The sequence below is a fragment of the Sus scrofa genome, chromosome 12 (genome assembly GCF_054392235.1).
Source record: "Sus scrofa isolate SSC_HxYL_T2T_F1_AM1 chromosome 12, Sscrofa_HxYL_maternal_Yorkshire_Landrace_v2.0, whole genome shotgun sequence".
Taxonomy (NCBI): domain Eukaryota; kingdom Metazoa; phylum Chordata; class Mammalia; order Artiodactyla; family Suidae; genus Sus; species Sus scrofa.
Genome location: NC_139394.1, coordinates 41,986,715 through 42,000,906, shown reverse-complemented (window position 1 = coordinate 42,000,906; position 14,192 = coordinate 41,986,715). Strand labels below are relative to the sequence as shown.

General features: G+C 39.6%; 1 protein-coding gene and 1 long non-coding RNA gene across 4 annotated transcripts in view; both read right to left on the bottom strand.

Annotated features, from left to right (window-relative positions):
* APPBP2 (amyloid beta precursor protein binding protein 2) overlaps positions 1–14,192 on the bottom strand; it is a 64,715-nt gene that overhangs the window by 42,950 nt on the left and 7,573 nt on the right. The window lies entirely within an intron of this gene.
* Positions 10,826–13,941, bottom strand: LOC146398222 (uncharacterized). The gene is made up of 2 exons (XR_014821368.1): positions 11,150–13,941; positions 10,826–11,031 (listed from the first exon to the last, which is right to left on the bottom strand). It is a non-coding gene; the product is annotated as an uncharacterized LOC146398222 (long non-coding RNA).

Genomic DNA, 14,192 nt, shown 5'->3' with positions numbered 1-14,192 from the left:
CCTAGCCTGGGACCCTCCATATGCTGCAGGTACGGCCCTAAAAAGCAAAAACAAAAAACAAAAACAAAAACAAACCAAACAAAAAAAGCCCCACAATGCTGAGAATTTATAATAAAATCCCTATTTGGGGGCTTAACAATGTGATAAGTTTCTGATTTGAGGCAGAAAAACAGATGTAGCTACCAAAATAAATAAATATACATACTTCGAAAACAGTATAGGACAAAAAGACCTTACTTTCTTACCAAAATAACTCATCATGGCTTAGAATTTCTTTTGTTAGAAGAAACTTTATACAACTTTTCTGCCTACACTCACCAGTCAAATAAAAACAATTACATTAAACTTTTTAATTTCTACAATTCATAGTACCCTTTAAATACTGAAAATGTCTACCAAATGGATTTGAAACTAAAATTTAGAAAAGCAGCCTAGTTACAGTTTCAAATATATTATAAAAAGGCCCGGTTAACAAAGAGAAGTTTTTTTTCTCTCAGCCATTCAATTTTCCTAGCTTAAAATGGGTCCACATTTAAATTCTGGGAGAGGAGTTAACTCGTGGCTCAGTGGGTTAAGGATCCGGCATTGTCACTACTGTGGCTTTGGTTAGAGCTCTGGTATAGCTGAATCCCTGGCCCAGGAACTTCTCCATGCCAAGAGTAAAGCCAAGAAAAAAAAAAAATTCTTTCTTGTACAACAACTATAGTTCAATTAAAAAAAATTTTAGAAGTTCCCGTCATGGCTCAGTAGAAATGAATCAGAGCAGTGTCCATGAAGATGTTGGTTCAATCCCTGGCCGTGCTGTGGGTTAAGGGTCTATTTGGCATTGCCATGAGCTGTAGTGTAGGCTGAAGATGTGGTTCAGATCCTGTGGTTGCTGTGGCATAGGCTGGCAGCTGGCAGCTGTAGCTCTGATTCGATCCCTAGCCTGGGAACTTCCTCATTCCGCAGGTGCGGCACTAAAAAGCAAAAAAAAAAAATTACGAGTTGCCTGGTGGCTCAATGGGTTGATGATCCAGTGCTGTCAGTGCTGTGGTATGGTGTGGGCCACTGCTATGGTGCAGCTTCAATCCCTGGCCTGGGAACTTCTGCATGTAGAACTCATAACAACAACAAAAAATTTTTTTTAATCCTTACCAGGCTTATCCCCCAAAATGCAAATTTGTACATTTTATGAATGGGATTTCTGAATACCAACCCAGAATAAAAATAGCACTTAATCCTTGCAAAGATTTTATGTGTAGGTACCAGGCACTGTTCTAAATGCTCTTCAGATGCAATATATTCTGTGCTTCCAAAGATGAGGAAACTGAGGCATAACAGTTTAAAAACCTGCTCAAAATCACGCAATTAGCAAGTGGTAAAGCAACAATCTGGCTTGCAGCAGTCTTTCCTTACATTCATGTTCTCGATAAATTATGGTGCTTTTCGAAGAAACTATGCCAGAAAGAAGGAGTATAAAATGGACAACTTAAAACATTTTTATACAAACAGTAGATTACTCCCTTCACAGATTCATACATTTTATGGAGTAGATCTTAGAAGAAATAGAACTGAGGCTCTAGGTTCTTTGGTAATGATTTTCTTATCAGATCTTTTTAAATTTGACCTATCTTAGTTCACTATTACATAATGTGTTTTAATATTAGATTCTGCACCCACTGGGTAATGATGCTATTAAAGGTCTAGGAACTACTTTTAGCTATTGGTACTTTAAGGAAAATAAGAAATAAGTTTATTTTTAGAAGTAGGTAAATTATCTCCCAACAGATACGGAGAATAAAATATAATTTTCGGGAGGGTCTTTTTAGTGCTGTACATGAGGCATATGGAAGTTCCCAAGCTAGGGGTTGAAATGGAGCCGCAGCTGCTGGCCTATACCACAGCTACAGCAATGCCAGATCTGAGCCATATCTGTGACCTATGCTGCAGCTTGTTGCAATTCCAGATCCTTTACTCACTAAGCGAGGCCAGGGATCAAACTCGCATTCTCATGGATACTAGTCAGGTTCTTAACCTGCTGAGCCACAGTATTTATTGTAGAGGTATGAAGATAGACCAATCAATGGAACAAAACGCAAAGTTCGAAAGCAGATCTTAGTATATGTAAAAAAGTAACAATGATAAAGGAAGTATTTTAAAATCATTGAAAGAAAAAATTTAGTTAAATAAAAATTAGTGCATAAAATGGGGAAACAAAGTAGGGTACATTCTCATAAAACATAAATTTCAGACTTATTAAAGTTGTAAACATTAACAATTAAATTATAGTAATGTTAAAAGCTACCTGGTGGAGTTCCCATCGTGGCTCAGTGGTTAACAAATCTGACTAGGAACCATGAGGTTTCGGGTTCGATCCCTGGCCTTGCTCAGTAGGTTAAGGATCCGGCGTTGCCATGAGGTGTGGTGTAGGTCGCAGACGAGGCTCGGATCCCTGTGTTGCTGTGGCTCTGGCGTAGGCCAGTGGCTACAGCTCCGATTAGACCCCTAGCCTGGGAACCTCCATATGCCGCCAGAGCGGCCCAAGAAATTGCAGAAAGAAAAAAAAAAAAAAAAAAAGCTACCTGGTAACATGGCTTTTTTTATTTTATTTTTTAACATTGCCTTTTTAAGCATTATCTACCACAGGCAAAAATCATAAAGGAAGAAAAGATATATGATCACATAAACACTGAAGATGTCCAAGGATATAAAAAACTATAAACAAAAATTAAAAATACAACAAAAGTAAATAAAACATTAGTAACATCCTTGTGTAACATTTAGTATCTTTAATACAAAAAGGGGTGAAACTTCAGGTGATGTTTTAAGAAGCAAGGGCTTTCAGAGACTAAAGTAAAAATCTTACAGAAAACTGAAGGCACTTAATGAAAGGGCAATGAAGACAGCCCCAAATCCAGAGAACTCTTTGGGAGATAAGGACGGAGCTAAAAGCCCTCCTTAACCCAAGGGATTTTGTATTGACATGCCTGCCCTCCCTGTTCAAAATTACCACAGCTGAGTGAACAGCTTAGTGTTAATATCAAGTTAGCGTACAAGATAATCTAGGCTAATTCCCAGCAACAAAAACTCAGAAAAGTTTAGAAAGTGATATAAAAGAATCTGAGTCCAAAACTACGGTCTAAAAATAACTACAAAAACTCTATTCTTTCTCCTTCTCCTCCTCCCCCTCCACTCTCTTTGAAACTCCTGTATCTCATTCATGTTTGGAACTGAGTCTCTCTTTTTAAAGTAGCATTAAAAGCAAAAATCTTCAGAAATGAAAATTATCAAGGAAAAATTGCCATGATACATAAAATGACCAAGTTTCAGAAAGTATGAGTAACATAACTCCATTTCTGTTCCTAAATTGTCTGTCTACCATTACATATGCACACATTTAAATGGGGAGTTTCCTTGTGGCTCAGCTGGTTGGGGATATGGCATCACTGTAGTGGCTCAGCGTTGCTCCTGTAGTGTGGGTTGGATCCTAGGAACTTGTGTGCCACAGCCACGACCAAAAAAAATCTGGAATAATATTTAATGAAATGTACATTTATGGTATAGGATTTATATTTCATGTCTTTCACTTCTACTCTCATCACCATCTTTCACCTGGATTACTGCAAATGTTTGGTAGAAATGGTCTTCTCATTACCTTTTTTTTTTTGTCTTTTTCTGGGGCAGCACCCACAGCATACGGAGGTAACCAGGCTAGGGGTCTAATCAGAGCTGTAGCTGCCGGCCTACACTACAGCCACAGCAACACAGGATCCAAGCCACGTCTTCGACCTACACCACAGCTCACAGCAACACTGGATCCTTAACCCACTGAGGGAGGCCAGGGATCAAACCTGAATTCTCATGGATACTAGTCAGATTCACTTATGCTGTGCCACAACAGGAACTCCCATAACCCAAAATTTTTAATGCAGCGTACAAAAGTCTAAGTCACGTGATTCCTGCCTATCTTTCAAACCTCACATTTCACTTTCTCTGTGTTCCCTACATTCCCGCCATGTTAATTTTCCTTTAGCTCCATCCCACCTCATGACTTTTTGTACACACATGCTGCTGCCTCCACATGAAGCACTAGTACCATGAATGCCTGCCTAGTTAATCTGTAACTCATCCTAATGGTCTCAGCTAATATGTCCCTTCCTCACAGAGACTTGACTCCCCAATCTAAATTCTGTTCCCTGCTATACCTTCTCATGACCTATTGTATTTTTCCTCCACAGGTGCATTAAGACACACATGCACATATTGACCTGAGCGATAATCTGTTAAACATGTCCTTCTATTACACTCTACACTCGATGAGGTGACCACTGTCACCACTATATCCCCAATTCCCACCACAGTGCCTACTATTAGATATACACTCAATATTGCCTGAATGCAAAATTCAAATTGGTAGCAATCTACTCTGGACAGAACTCAGGACCTTAGAAGAAACAAAAAAGTTCAAGACATACACTCTACCTCTGTGGTTTATTATTAGACAATTAAGTATTTAGTATTGTTATTCTACAATTATTGATTGACACTTCCCAGATTCATCTAATGAATTTGACACTAAGGGGAAACCCCTGATTTGATACAGTTATTTACTGTCTCCCAAATAGGACTGAAAACACATTAAAGAGACACATCCACAAGGCTCTCATGTCCTGACCTCTACAGTACTGACACAGTGCCCATACAATAAACTCTGAGAACAAATGTGAACTTAATAGTCACAAAGAACGTAAAGTGCCAGCACCTAAATGTAAAAATCAAGAACAAATTCCACATAATAGCTGCTTAAATTTATAGACAAAAATAGGTGTTCCCTATTATAACATCTGAAGTTTTACCAAGTACCCTGGCATATTCATTACTCCCTGCTTATTGAGCCTAATCTTTGTGATTTTCACATCAAAGGCAAGAATATTATAGCCAGAAACAGTCTACTTATATTTTTAATTTTTTAGTTGTTTTGGTCTTTTTAGGGCTGCACCCACGGCATATGGAGGTTCCCAGGCTAGGGGTCAAATCAGAGCTACAGCTGCCGGCCACACTACAGCTCACGGCAACGCAGAATTCTTAACCCACTGAGCAGGGCCAGGGATCGAACCCGCGTTCTCATGGATACTAGTCAGGTTCGATAACCAGTGAGCAACAACGGGGAACTCCATACTTTTTTTTTTTTCCTTCTTAACAAAAATAAACTAAATAAATATCAGGAACATTTGTATTAAGGCAAATGGGCCTAGGTTTGGGGATACATATGTCCATCATAGGAATAAAAAGAGAGGAAGAACTGCTCTGTGATTTCAAAAAATTTAGAAGTTGTCAAAGCAGAAAAATAAATCATGTTCAGATTACATAAGAGAGATAGGCAGAGTGTTTTAGGAACACAAATTAAAAAAAAAAACACACACAAATAAAACACTCAGTCCAAGAAAGAAATTCAGCCGAGTTTGGAAGAGGAACAAGAATAAAGCTTCTAGCATTATGTCAGCACTGACAGATAAAAACTTTCCAACCCCTTTCCAAACACAGAGTAAGGCTGGGTAAAATATCACAAAATAACTTTTGGATAAACAGCCAAGTTTGAAATCAAGAGCAGAAACTCTACAGCTGCCCAAAATTAAGAAGACACAAACTCAAAAACAGCTGGAAAGGAATAAAAACAGAATAGTTTAATACCTCAGAATGGTTGTTGGACCAGAGTGCAAAGACCAGATAGGAAGGAGTCCAGGCAGCAGGTCCTTGTAAGTAAAGGGACCTGGAGCTGAACTAAGTGCCTAAAGCCAGGAATAAGTCTAGAACATCTCCTACAACAACAAGTCTGCTGTGAAAACCTGAAACCTCCAGCCTGGGACACATGTAAGTATGCAGTCCATTCATACTATTTACAGACCCTAAACCCAGAATCTGGTTTAAAAACTGGTTTGAAACCAGTGAAACCTAGGAAGTGCCCACAAGGATAAAAGCTAAAAACCTATAAGGATGATGAAAATGTTTTATATGCCAATCACTAGAATCTCAACTGCAGGGAAACTCTATAGAGTCTGTAAGAAAAAGAAAGGATCCTGTTTCTCCAACAAGTTACAAAGAAAGAAAACATATGGAAAGAGAACCTACAGATTAAGAGAGACTTCAGAGGTGTATCAAGCAACAGCCAAGGTATAGATCTTATCTGGATCCTGACCCAAACAAACTGTAAAAATGTACACATATTTGACATTTAAAACAACTTAAAATTTGAAAGACTGGCTATTTAATAAAAATATGGAATTAGGTGTTATAATAGCGTGATGGCTACTAAAATTTTACAGATGAAATTATATGAAGAAATGAATTATGGGAGTTTCCGTCATGGCTCAGTGGTTAATCAATCTAACTAGGAACCATGAGGTTGTGGGTTCAATCCCTGGCGTTGCTCAGTGGGTTAAGGATCCGGCGTTGCCGTGAGCTGCGGTGTAGACTGCAGATTCAGCTCGGATCCTGCATTGCTGTGGCTCTGGTGTAGCCAAAAAAAATCTGTAGACTGCAGATTCAGCTCGGATCCTGCATTGCTGTGGCTCTGGTGTAGGCTGGTGGCTACAGCTCTGATTAGACCCCTAGCCTGGGAACCTCCATATGCTGTCGAAGTGGCTCTAGAAAAGACCAAAAAAAGAAAAAGAAAAAAAGAAATGAAATGAAATTATGATGATAAAATTATATGATGTCTAGATCTGCTTCCAAATACTATAGGATAGGGGAATGTGGAGAACAGATTCAGCAGTAAGACTGGCCAAGAACTGGTAACTGCTAAAGCTTAGCAGGGGAGGAGTTCCCGTCGTGGCGCAGTGGTTAACGAATCCGACTAGGAACCATGAGGTTGCGGGTTCGGTCCCTGCCCTTGCTCAGTGGGTTAACGATCTGACATTGCTGTGAGCTGTGGTGTAGGTCGCAGACGTGGCTCGGATCCCGATCCAGCGTTGCTGTGTCTCTGGCGTAGGCTGGTGGCTACAGCTCTGATTCGACCCCTAGCCTGGGAACCTCCATATGCCGCAGGAGCGGCCTAAAGAAATAGCAAAAAGACAAAATAAATAAATAAGTAAATAAAGCTTAGCAGGGGATATATGGAGGTCCATTATTTCATTCTATCTACTTTTGTGTTTAATGAAATTTTTTCTTTTTTAAAAAAATAATGCAGGAGTCCCCTTGTAGTGCAGTGGATTAAGAATCTGGTATCACTGCAGCGGCTTGGGTTGCTACTCTGCTGTGGGTTCAGTTGCTGGCCTGGGAACTTCCACACGCAGGTGTAGCCAAAAAAAAAAAAAAAAAAAATGCGTCCGTTATCTCTAAACGGGTGTATCTTTTACCTCTAAAACTAATAAAGTAGTAATAATATGCTTAACACACTTCAAGATACATTATTCTTATTCACTAATCTCAAAATTAATTTAAGGAGTTCCCGTCGTGGCCCAGTGGTTAACGAATCCGACTAGGAACCATGAGGTTGCGGGTTTGGTTCCTGCCCTTGCTCAGTGGGTTAAGGATCCGGCGTTGCCGTGAGCTGTGGTGTAGGTTGCAGACGCGGCTTGGATCTCGCGTTGCTGTGGCTCTGGCGTAGGCCAGTGGCTACAGCTCCAATTCGACCCCTAGCCTGGGAACCTCCATATGCCGCGGGAGCAGCCCAAGAAATAGCTTAAAAAAAAAAAAAAAAAAAAAAAAAAGACAGAAAAAAAAATTAATTTAAAATACAGCTCTGAAAAAATTCCCTTTGGAAGGAATATAACTTAATATTCCTTTACTTTATTCTCATATTGCATCGCGTACTTCATATTATGTCCTTTATCTGTTGTTTGCACTATAATCTCAGATTATATATATTCTTGGATTAAAGCAAGTACAAAATTATTTTAATATATGCACACGAAAAATAAGCTTTCTTCTGGAGGTAAACCAACATTCAAATTTCTCACTTCTTGGAGTTCCCGCTGTGGCTCAGCAGAAACAAATCCGACTAGGAACCATGTGGTTGCAGGTTGCTCAGCAGGTTAAGGAGCCAACGTTGCCATGAGCTGTGCTGTAGGTCATAGAAGCGGCTTGGATCTAGCATTGCTTGTGGCTGTGGTGTAGGCCAGTGGCTACAGCTCCGACTGGACCCCTAGGATGGGAACCTCCATGTGCCCCGGTGTGGCCCTAAAAAACAAAGAAAAAAAAAAAATCACTTCTTATAATATTTTAATTTCTCAGTTGCTCCATACTCATTGATTCTATGTCATACCTAAAAAATACAATTTACCAACATATGATTATTTGTATCTTGCAGGGCAATTATTTGCTTATTGGTAAGTAAGCTAAAAGGTTCAGTGGACATGTTCACATTATTTAAAGCACAGGAAACAGTTAATACTCCACTGGGAGGGCAACCCTTTCCTAACATTTAAATACACTATCCACATATACAGATAATTAAATTTACCATTCATTAAATAAGAAATTAAGAGGTTTTTTTTCTCCCCAATCATTATAAAAATGAACTTACAATTCTAACACCCAGATTCTCTAACTCTGTCTCTCATTTGATAGGTCAATGGCATAATTTTCAAGGTAGCATAATTGGGTTAATGGTGGAAGATGCTACCATGATACAAATGGAAGGTCAAAACAAAAATCTAGGAGTTCCCCCTTGTGGTGCAGCAGTCATGGTTCCGATCTGGCACTGGTGTGGCTGTGGCGAGGCCAGCAGCTGTAGCTCCAGTCTGACCCCTAGCATGGGGACCTCCGTATGCTGCAGGTAAGGTTCTAAAAAGCAAAACAAAAAAAAGCAAAAAAAAACCCTACTTAAATGTAAAATTTAACCAACAATGATAACCAGCCATATATAACTCAATATGTGTCATTCATCTCTATAGTTAAATAAGAAGTTTCTCAACTTCTCTTTATTTTTTTTTTAATTTTTTAATTTTTTATTTTTCTATTTTTTTATTTTTTGGTCTTTTTGCCTTTTCTAGGGCCACTCCCTCGGCATATGGAGGTTCCCAGGCTAGGGGTCTAATCAGAGCCGTAGCCGCCAGCCTACGCCAGAGCCACAGCAACGTGGGATCTGAGCCGCGTCTGCAACCTACACCACAGCTCATGGCAACGCCAGATCCTCAACCCACTGAGCAAGGCCAGGGATTGAACCCGCAACCTCATGGCTCCTAGTCGGATTCGTTAACCACTGCGTCATGACGGGAACTCCTCAACTTCTTTTTAGCTTCACTAACAATTTTGGTGAAAACAGGAGTGCATTTATAAGGCAGTAAAAAGAAGAGAGTATGGTTTTAAGAAAACATTTTGTTTCTATAAGAAAACACATTCTCCACACAGTTCATTGTAAGTCAACTATACTCAACTTTTTTTAATTGTTAAAAAAAAGAAAACTCATTGGGTATTCGAGATAGCCAACATTAAAACATTTTTTTCCTTTGATTCCAGAAGAACTGCATATACATTTTTTAAATTGAAAAGGAAAAGCATTTGGGAGTTCCTGAAGTTTGATCCCTGGCATCGCTCAGTGAGTTAAGGATCTGGTGTTGCTATGAGCTGTGGTGTAGGTCACAGACTCGGCTTGGATCTGCTGTTGCTGTGGCTGTGGCATAGGCTGGCAGCTACAGCTCCAATTCAACCCTTAGCCTGGGAACTTCCACATGCCCCAGGCACAGCCCTAAAAAGACCAAAAAAAAGTCGCTGTCAATGTGACAGTCTTCTTTTTCTTCCTGATTTGCAAGACTAAATGTCATAAACTTTAATTCTCCGTTTCAGATGTTAAAAACGTTTTTATTCATTACACATTTAAGGTATTAAATTTGGCTCTAAGATACAGGATTTGGAGAGAAATCATATCGTTTTCTTTTTTTTTTGTCTTTTTAGGGCCGCACCTGTGGCATATGGAGGTTCCCAGGCTAGGGGTTGAGTCAGACCTGTAGCTGACGGCCTACACCACAGCCACAACAACACCAGATCCAAGCCGCATCTGTGACACCACAGTACGCAGTGACGCTGGATCCTTAACCTGCTGCTCAAGGCCAGGGATGGAACCTGAAACCTCATGGTTCCTAGTCGGATTCATTTTCCCTGAGCCAGGATGGGAACGCTGAGAAATAATAGTTTTAAAACTCTGTTCCTGTTGTGGTGCAGTGGAAATGAGTCCAACTAGGAACTATGAGGTTGCAGGTTTGATCCCTGGCCTCGCTCAACGGGTTAAGGATCCAGCATTGCTGTGAGCTATGGTGTGGGTCGAAGACTCGGCTTAGATCTGGCCTATATCTGGTGTTGCTACGGCTGTGGCTGTGGCCGGCAGCTGCAGCTCTGATTAGACCCCACCTGGGAATCTCCATATGCCGCAAGTGCGGCCCTAAAAAAGTAAAAAAAAAAATCAACAGTATCAACTGTTCTTTGAATATATCCAAGAAAAGTGTCTAAAATTGGTGGGAGTTGTGTTTGAGGGAGAAGGCACATGGACAAAAGGAAAAGTATACTTTCTCAATTTCTTTGTCAGTTTTTATCAACTTCTCTTTAGTCATTTGTATTTTCCTGGAAACACATTTCAGTAAGATTATCAGACTGATTAGTACAGAATTATACAAGCTATTCGTTATCTAAAGAAGCTATTCTACAACTTAAATAGCTATTTTTTTGGAGTTCCATGGTGGCTAAGTGGATTATAGATCTGGTGTTGTCACTGCTGTGGCATGGGTTCAATCCCTGGCCCAGGAACATCTGCATTCTGGGGGTGCAGTCTAAAAGATAAAGAAATAAAGAAAAAATAAAGAAAAAAATAAAAATAATTAAGAAATTTTTAACAAAATATTTTCCCCCCTTTCCATTGTACCTATGGTTGTTTTTACTTTCTCATTCCTAATTTTGAGAATGTAAGCTTTCTCACATTTGCTGATTTGGCTAGCTAGTGAATTAACTACTTAATTAGCTGAATTATTTTTCTTTCTTTTCTTTTTTTATTTATTTGTTTTTTGTGTCTTTTTGCCTTTTCTAGGGCCGCTCCCGCGGCACATGGAGGTTCCCAGGCTAGGGGTCTAATTGGAGCTGTAGCCGCCGGCCTACACCAGAGCCACAGCAACGTGGGATTCAAGCTGCGTCTGCAACCTACACCACAGCTCACGGCAACGCTGGATCCTTCACCCACTGAGCAAGGCCAAGAATCAAACCTGTGTCCTCATGGATACTAGTCAGATTCATCAATCACTGAGCCACGCCAGGAAGTCCTAGATATCTTATTCTTAAAAAAAATTCAGAGTTCCCGATGTGGCTCAGTGATTGACAGATCCGACTAGGAATCATCAGGTTGTGGGTTCGATCCCTGGCCTGGCTCAGTGGGTTGGAGATCAGCGTTGCCGTGAGTTGCTGTGAGCTGTGGTATGGCTCGGATCCCACGCTGCTGTGGCTTGGGCGTAGGACAGTGGCTACAGCTCCAATTAGACCCCTAGCTGGGAACCTCCATATGCCTTGGAAGCAAAAGGACAAAAAAAATTCAACTTTACTTGTTTTATATAACAAAACACAGTCATAAAAATCCAAGCAGTATTAAAAAAAAATAAAGAGAATCTATGTACACAGTTAAAAATGACTACTATCTTACCCCTTGAATAAACACTATTAGAATTTTGTGTTTCTCTAGATTCTTCAATGTGTAAACAAATGCACACATAAATTTCTCCATTTAAACAACAACAACAAACAGGATTGTTATTCATACTACTTTGTAACAACTGCTCTGGCATCTCTACCCCAGTGTATACAGCATCCTCATTTTTTCTTTTCTTTATTTTACAGGTGCACCTGCAGGATACGGAAGTTCGAAGGCTAGGGGTCGAACTGAAGCCTCAGCGGCAGGCCTATGCTATAGCTTGTGGCAACGCCAGACACTTAACCTGCTGAGCGTGAGTAGGGAACAAACCCACAACCTCAGAGAGACAGTGTCAGGTTCTTAGCCTGCCAAGCCACAATGGGAACTCCTTTCTTTCTAATCACAGTATGATATCCCATTCCTAATTGATTAGCATATAGCTGTTTCTAATTTTTATGATCATAAACAATACTACACTTAATTTCCCTAAACAGAATTTTCTGCACAGTCTAAAAGCATTTCTGTAGAAAAACTATTGTGGGCTAAAGGGTTTGAGCGACTTGAATTACTAAACCACAACAATCTAGAAAGTGAAGATGATGTTAATTGTTAACCCTTTTATTGAAGTATAACATACATACAGATGAATGCACAACTCATGCTTAAAGTGTGGGAGTTCCTGCTGAGGCTCAGTGGTTAGCAGACCCGACTAGTATCCTGAGGATGCGGATTTGATCCCTGGCCTTGTCAGTGGGTTAAGGATTTGACTCCTAGCCTGGGAACTTCCATATGCCATGGGTCCAGCCTTAAAAAAACAAACAAAAAAACTTATGAATCACTACAAGCACACCTGTAACTTACATAGTATTGTACGTCAACCATACTTTGATGAAAACATGTAATAATAAATTAAATATAAAGCCTAACAAATTTTCACAAAGGGAACACACCTATAACCAACATGAAGATCATGACACAAAGAATTATGAGAATCCCGGACATCTCCCTTTGTGCCCCTGTATAGTCACTACCCTCGTGCGGTAACCTCTCCTGACTTATAACACTTTTGATGAATTTTGCCTTTTTCTGAACTTCATACAAATGGAATCATACACTAAATTTCCAGTGTCCAAAGTACACTAGAGATATTTTAAGTTTGAAAGAAACACTATTCAACATCTGTATTACCCCACGCCAAATACTAGATTGTTCTATTCCTTTCAATGATGTCTTGTCTTTGTGAGGTAGCATTGTCAGTGGTTGCTATGATAAAGGTGAGATGCAAAAATCATTGTGGAATGGAATGTGAGAATGGTAGTGACCAACCTGATCCCAAGATTTGAAAAGCTGTATAGTGCCCACCAAACACAAACATTGTCATTATTTAAGAATGAGGTAAACGTATTTTTTCCTTCAATTTCAAGTATTTCTCTTTTTTTTTGGCCACACCTGTGGCATGTGGAAATTCCCGGGCCAGGGATCAAACACATGCCACAGTTGTGACCTGCACCACAGAGGAACTTCCAAGTTGTTAGGACATAGGTATTATTGAGCTTTCTATATCTAACTACTTAAATAGTGCATTAAACAGCCCCAGAGTGCTGTGGAGGGAGAAAGTTTGGAAGCCTCTGGAATATATCCCTATGACTATTTTCTCTCACTCAGTATCATCTGTGAGATTCATCCATGTGGTTTCCAACAGTTGCAATTCATTCATTTTTGTTGTAAATATTCCACTATATGACTATTTCATAATTTATTAATTCTCCTATTGATACGCAGTGGGATGGCTTCTACTTTTTGGTTTTTATGAACAGTGTTGCTCTGAACGTTCTTCAGTGTATACATCTTGGGTAGAATTACTGTGTTATAGGGTATAGATATAGATATATACATGTTCAGTTTTAGCAGATAATGCTAGTTTTTCAAAATGGTGTATCAATTAACACTTCCATTAACAGTTAAGTGAGAGTTCTGATTGCTCCATATCCTTACCAACACTTTCTTTTCATTTAGTCATTCTGAGGAAAGTATAGTAGGAATGCAATTTCCCTTAAGACGAAATGAAGTTAAGCATCTTTCCAAATGATTCATGGATCTTCGAATATCTTTTTTTTTTTTTTTTTTTTTTTTTGTCTATTGTCCTTTTAGGGCCGTATCCTCGGCATATGGAAGTTCCCAGGCTAGGGGTCTAATTGGAGCTGTAGCCACCGGCCTACACCATAGCCACAGCAATGTCAGATCCGAGCCACGTCTGCAACCTACACCACAGCTCACGGCAATGTCGGATCCTTAACCCACTGAGCGAGGCCAGGGATTGAACCCAAAACCTCATGGTTCCTAGTCGGATTTGTTTCCACTACACCACGACAGGAACTCCAAGTATCCCTTTTTTGGATGTTTACTGAAGTTACTGCCCCATTAAAAAAAAAAAAAATAGGTTATTTCTCATTTTCTTAATCTCTAGTTCTTTAGATGCAGGTTGAATCTTTTATCAAATATATGTGCTGCCAATATCTTCTCCCACTCTGGACTTGTCTTTTCATCTCACTCTTTTAATGGTATCTTTTAATGAATAGATATTCTTGATCTTAATATAGGC